The sequence below is a fragment of the Odontesthes bonariensis genome, chromosome 5, assembly GCF_027942865.1.
Source record: "Odontesthes bonariensis isolate fOdoBon6 chromosome 5, fOdoBon6.hap1, whole genome shotgun sequence".
NCBI classification, from domain to species: Eukaryota; Metazoa; Chordata; class Actinopteri; order Atheriniformes; family Atherinopsidae; genus Odontesthes; species Odontesthes bonariensis.
The window spans coordinates 20,692,824-20,698,823 of record NC_134510.1 but is presented as its reverse complement, the minus strand read 5'-3'; positions in this window follow the sequence as shown (position 1 = coordinate 20,698,823).

Here is a 6,000-nt window from a genome sequence, read left to right as displayed (position 1 = left end):
TGTTTCCAGTTTTGCTTTGATTCCATCTTTTCTACTTTAACGGGAAGGACACCCACTAAAACCTGTAAGTCTATTTGTGTTCAAATATAGGCAAATGTGTTAAAGGGATAGTTCGCCTCTTTTGACATGAAGCTGTATGACATCCCATATTAGCGATATCATTTATGAACATTGACTTACCCCCTGCTGCGTACTGTGAGCAGAGTTCCAGCCGAGTTTTGGCGTTGACAAAGGTTTTCCAGCTAGTTGGCTGAGGCCACAAAAATAAAGCGTTTTGCTTCTCAAAACAATATCCGTTCAAAAGAGTAATACATTTGCGTCACAAAATCGTTCAACAAAAAAAGTCAGACCTCACATTCGCTTGGCACTATTTTTGCCTCCCTTCATATCAATGCGTGCAGCCACCTGCCGATAGCTGCATCTGTTACGGTGTTTACTGCTCGGTCTGCACTTTGCTGTGCACAGTTTACACATCCCGTAGTGATACGAAGGTAGAGAGAAATAGCACCAAGCGATTGTGAGGTCTGACTTTTTCTGGATGGACAATTTTTTTGATGCAAACGTAATACTCTTTTGAACGCATATTGTTTTGAGAAGCAAGGCGTTTTATTTTTTAAGCCCCAGCCAACTAGCCGGACTACCTTCCTCAACGCCAAAACTCGGCTGGAACTCGGCTCACAGGACGCAGCAGGGGGTAAGTCAATGGTCATAAATGATATTGCTAATATGGGATGTCATACAGCTTCATGTCAAAAGAGGCGAACTATCCCTTTAACTACTGCGTTTCAACATAACTATGCACTGTGAGTAATTTGAGAGCATTGATTTGTTTTTCTAATGTTCACATTTTAGCATTCTAACCCCTATCTACAGCCAAGCAACCCCAGTAAAAGTGGAGTTTGAAAAGCTTCTCACGCGTAGAAATGAAAGAAAAGTTTCTCATTGTTTGTGCCCAATATGGGGTTAATTTGGTCCCAGTGAGCCATTGCTCTTGCAGCATAACAGTAGAAACCGTCTACATATCGTGCTGTAGAGCTCAGGCCTTGTGTGCGTATCCACTCTTATAAATAAGCTAATAGAATTAAAAACTGGGAACAGTGGGAATACGCTCGGTGTCATAGGTTGGTAGGACATAGCCTATTCTCAGATGCCGTACTTGCCTCCAAACTCTTAGGTGCCCGTATAAAAGCAGTTTCACATCGATTGATTGTGGCTCCTCAGTGGAACTTTCTGAAGTCGTGATATCATTTTGAATTTAGCATTTCTTTTATCTTCTGCGCTACAGTGACATGCCTGCCACACCATGTTATGTTAACACTCCATAAGCTATAATCTGTAGTCCAAACTTGTCTGTCAGTATTTTCTTCTGTGTTCGTTAATATTTTAAATAATGAAGCAATTCAGTTTTTTTCCCCACATGTGATGTGACTGCAGTAGATTTTAGACAACCATACGTCTTGAACCGAATGTCTTCATTTTTCTTGGCAAAGCATTTGACTGTTGAAGTGCCCCAATTCTTGACCAAGATTATGAGGTTGAAGGATGTTTATTTTCTACAGTGTTTCTTATCACTTAGATTGAACAAACAGTCTAGGGATCATTTGTTTGGGGCTATGAGATGAAAGGAATTAACTTCCTTTAGGGTACCACTGATGAGGTGATGGATAATCCCTATTTCTTTCTAACTGTAATGACATCATTGTGACACCTTGCACTGTAACTTAAAGATTTCCACTGGGATGAAAAGAGAAGGCGGTCAACTTGTATCATGGATTTCCTTCCATTGGCACACCATTTAATGCGAAAGGCAACATAGACAGTGGTACCGTTTGACAAGACTGAAACATATAGGGTCTCTATACCTGGATAATGGTCTTAGGAGTTCTCATTGGTTTTTAGTTTGCTTTGGATATTAGTGATGTAGTTTTCCTGGTTTGTTTTTCCACAACGTCATCATGATCCATTGATTATTATTGTTAATTTTTTTTCTAGCAATATTTAATCCCAGAGCCTTATTCTGATGCCAATTGATTTCTAGTCAACTGCTGACTGAAAGCATAAATACGCCAATCAACTACAACATTAAGTGCACAGAGGGATAAAGTGAGAAGTACTGCTCATCTCGTCAAAAACTCAGAAAACATCCTGTTCAAAAGGATGCTACTTTGACTCTCGCCACCAATCTAAACATTGTTCCAGAGCAGTCACATCGTAAGTCCCCAAATACAGTACCAATCTAAGGCAAGTGGAATCTAGACCCACAGGGTCCAAAACGTGTTTGGCTAACATCTCTCAACCAGATCCTCCAGGACACCCTAAGTACATGCCTAGACTTGTCAGAGCTCTTGTGGCTACAAGAGAAGGACCTAATATTAGGAGGGTGCTCATAATATTTTTACCGCACTTCACCATTGCCAACAAGGCACAGAGACTGAGACACAACCACTTGCATACTAAAGCAACTTGAATTTGACCTGTGGAGATGAAAACTTCAAACAAATGTCCCATTTCATCAAGAACAGTGCATAAGAGCAGCAGCCATTGTGGAAGTGGATGCTGAAGGTTCTGACAAAGGCTAACTAAAGTCTTGGTTGCAGGAGCAGACCAACAGCAGCTAACCAAAGATTTATAGGTAAGTGACCATTTTCTTTTTTTGCTGTATAGACAGGTTTAGTTCAAAAAGACAAATAGGCAAGTCCTTCATCCGTTCCTACAAATAATAGTAGTACGTGTTGAGAGATCACAACATGCTCTGTAGTTTTTTATGTTACTGAAAATATTGTGCTGGCCAGAAGAACCCTTCTGTGCTTGCACATTTCTGTAACTCCGTCACAATACCTGGTTGACCCAAGTTAACAAGTCAGATAGACAAGAAGGGTGAGGATTGTCCATTTTTATCTTAAACAAGGTAGTGAATTGTTGAACATTGTAGTTAGTTCTGTAACTAGCTAGTACTGTTTTTGTTTTGTTTGTTTGTTTGTTTGTTTTCCACCAAGCTAAGCATACTTTTTGTACTATGAGGAACGAGACTTGTTCAGTTTAAAATTTTGGGTTTATCAAATGTAAAAGTTTTTTTACAGGAGAAAAAATGTAGGAACAGTTACATCTGGCAGGTCTTTGTTTGTATAATAAACCTAAATGAGTTAATCAGGCCCCAAACTTAATAGTATGTCACAGATTTGTGCTATGCACTTTTACGAGTCGTGTCACTACTCTGCCATGCATGCAAGAATCTCACCAAACCACACCTGTGACCCCACCCACCCCCCACCCCCCCTGTTGTGTTCTGACATCCCTTCAGATCTTCAATCTTATCTTTGGGCATAAAATTAATTTCCTTTTCAGTAATCTGGGATTCCACTGCAAAAAAAAAAAACAACCCAAAAAGCACTTCACATCTTTGCCTCTCTGTTCTATACTATATATACCAGCTCTCCACCAATACTGACATATGTGGACAGTTTGACTAACTGATGTTATGGCCTGTAGACCAACTGTGATTTGCAAAAGTTCAAATTCATATCTTTTTTAGCCTATTGGCCTATCAAAGGTCAGTGTAAACAGGAAGCACATTCAAAGACAGCTTTTACACACTTGCACATTTGTTGCCATGTGGACAAGCGCTTGTGCATATCATAAAAAAAATAAGGATTCCGAAGAAGCACAATCTACAACTGTGGAAACATTTCAGAGATGTGTTTTTGGCATATCTCATAGGACACATTCTCTAAAAAATAAATCCAAGAACAGTTTCAGGGTCTTAAAGTTAGTTCGCCTCTTTTGACATGAAGCTGTATGACATCCCATATTAGCAATACCATTTATGAAATTTGACTTACCCCCTGCTACGTACTGTGAGCCGAGTTCCGGCCTCGTTTTGTCGTTGACGAAGGTAGTCTGACTATTTGGCTGAGGTTGCAAAAATAAAGCGTTTTGCTTCTCAAAACAATATGTGTTCAAAGGAGTAATACATTTGCATCACAAAATTGTTGTGCAGGAAAAAGTCAGACCTCACAATAGCTTGGCGCTATTTTCTCTCCTTTCGTATCAATACGTGCTGCCACCTTCCGACAGCCATGCCTGTTACGGTGTTTGCTGCTCGGTCTGCACTTTGGTCTGCGCGGTCTTCACAGCACGTAGTGATCAGAAGAGCCAAACTATCCCTTTAAGTAAAACAACAGACTGTGCAAACTGGAATTAGCTTTTAAAAAAATTCAGAAGGGAAAGACAACAGTTTCTACTGCATAAGAGCTCAGAGTCACTATCTCCACATTTGCTCGATTTATGTTCATTATTCTGGTAAAATGTAACTCCCTCTTAGCTGATGATGGCATATGCTAACGAAAAGAATAATGGTGATGATCTTGTGCGTTTCCAGCCGTGGAATACCTTATAAGCATCTTTGTTTGTAGAAGTAGGTGGGCTTCAAAGAAAACAAAGATTGAGAACCACTGCCATATGGCCCTTTCAGGCCTAATGTGGTGACCATGCCAATGAGCTCTGACGCCCATTCATTTCAATGGTTTGTGCTGCACAATGACTGCTAGTGCACAAAGCATGGCATATACACAGCACCCAGTTTAGGGAGATTAATACTCGCGCAGCCAGTAGACAAGAGGCATCCATCCAGGCACAGGAGGTGGTAATGTGGATTGTGTTCGTGTAAATTTCCTGAGCTCTACGACACTGTGGTGATACCCCCTGTTCAGTGCAGTGCAGCACAGTTATACTACCCATTGCAACACGTTGGCACATTCATGCCACTCTTCGTTTTTCCCACAAGGCTGGAGATGGAGCTTGTCTTTTCTTTTTTTCTATTTTTTTTTCTAGCATGGGACAGATGCCCCTTTTAAACCTTGCGCTTATATTCAGCTGCCTCCGTTGTCGAAATAATTGCACGCGGTTACTGGAAGATTCCGCATCCCATCCGAATGCATCGTAAATGCTTTAGAGTTGGGGATATGAATATGAATCCCCATATGAAAGGGGATATTAGCAATAGAGACTTCTGCTACAAACTCAAGCATTTATTATGTGGTTTAGGGAAACTGACTTTCATTTGTAAAGTTCCTAAAATTGCAATTCAAGGAACTTTATAAAAAGCTGGTGTTACGCTATCAGTGGAGTGTCCAATCTTGGACCATGTCAGTCTGCGCTGTTGTGACTGTGACCTTGCCTGACAGGGACAAAAAGCAAATGGAGCACGCACTCTTTGAGCTTCACATAGCCCAACCATCACAATCCTAAGTGTGTTTGACTGACATGTACTTAGCATAATTAGCATACTCACTGCATGCTAATTACTTTCCTCAATAGAAATTATTAAACGTCGCTAATCTGCCTTGCAATCCACTTGTATATGAATTACTTTTCTCAATTAATTATGCTCATCGCTTGGTAAATCAATCTTAGCCTCATTTCTATGTTTTCAATCACAGCTGAACAGACTCTGGCTTCACATGATACTGCTAATGCAAAATGGCAGCACTCATTTCTGGGAAATATTGGTTATTCTTTAAGAGAACCATGTAATCTTTTATCTTTTTTTTACCACTATATTTAACCTTTGCCAAAGCAATGAGAGAGAGACTAATTACATCATATTTTCATGATCTGTTTTCATTGAATATGCTAAAAGATCCCTGTCAAGTGACAAAGATGCACTGTTGGATATAAAAGTGTGGTGCTTTCAAAATCCATGACAAAGGTTTGACACTTTTCAGCATACTCCAAACAAATTTCAAAGTGGGGGAAAAAAATTGCTTTTCTAAACACAACAGAGACACTAAGGTTCCCATTGGAATTAATAGACTTCTGGTGTACTTGCATGTGCCATTTTGGGCGCTTAGGGATGTGGACTGGGCCTCTGTGGAACAAGCTTCAATTCATGTATTCCATAGATGGGGGTTTGTGATTGGATCTAAAGAGTTTGGAGGGCATGTCAGCATCATAGGATATTTATGGTGCTCTTCCAAATATTCCAGAGCACTTTTTATGGCA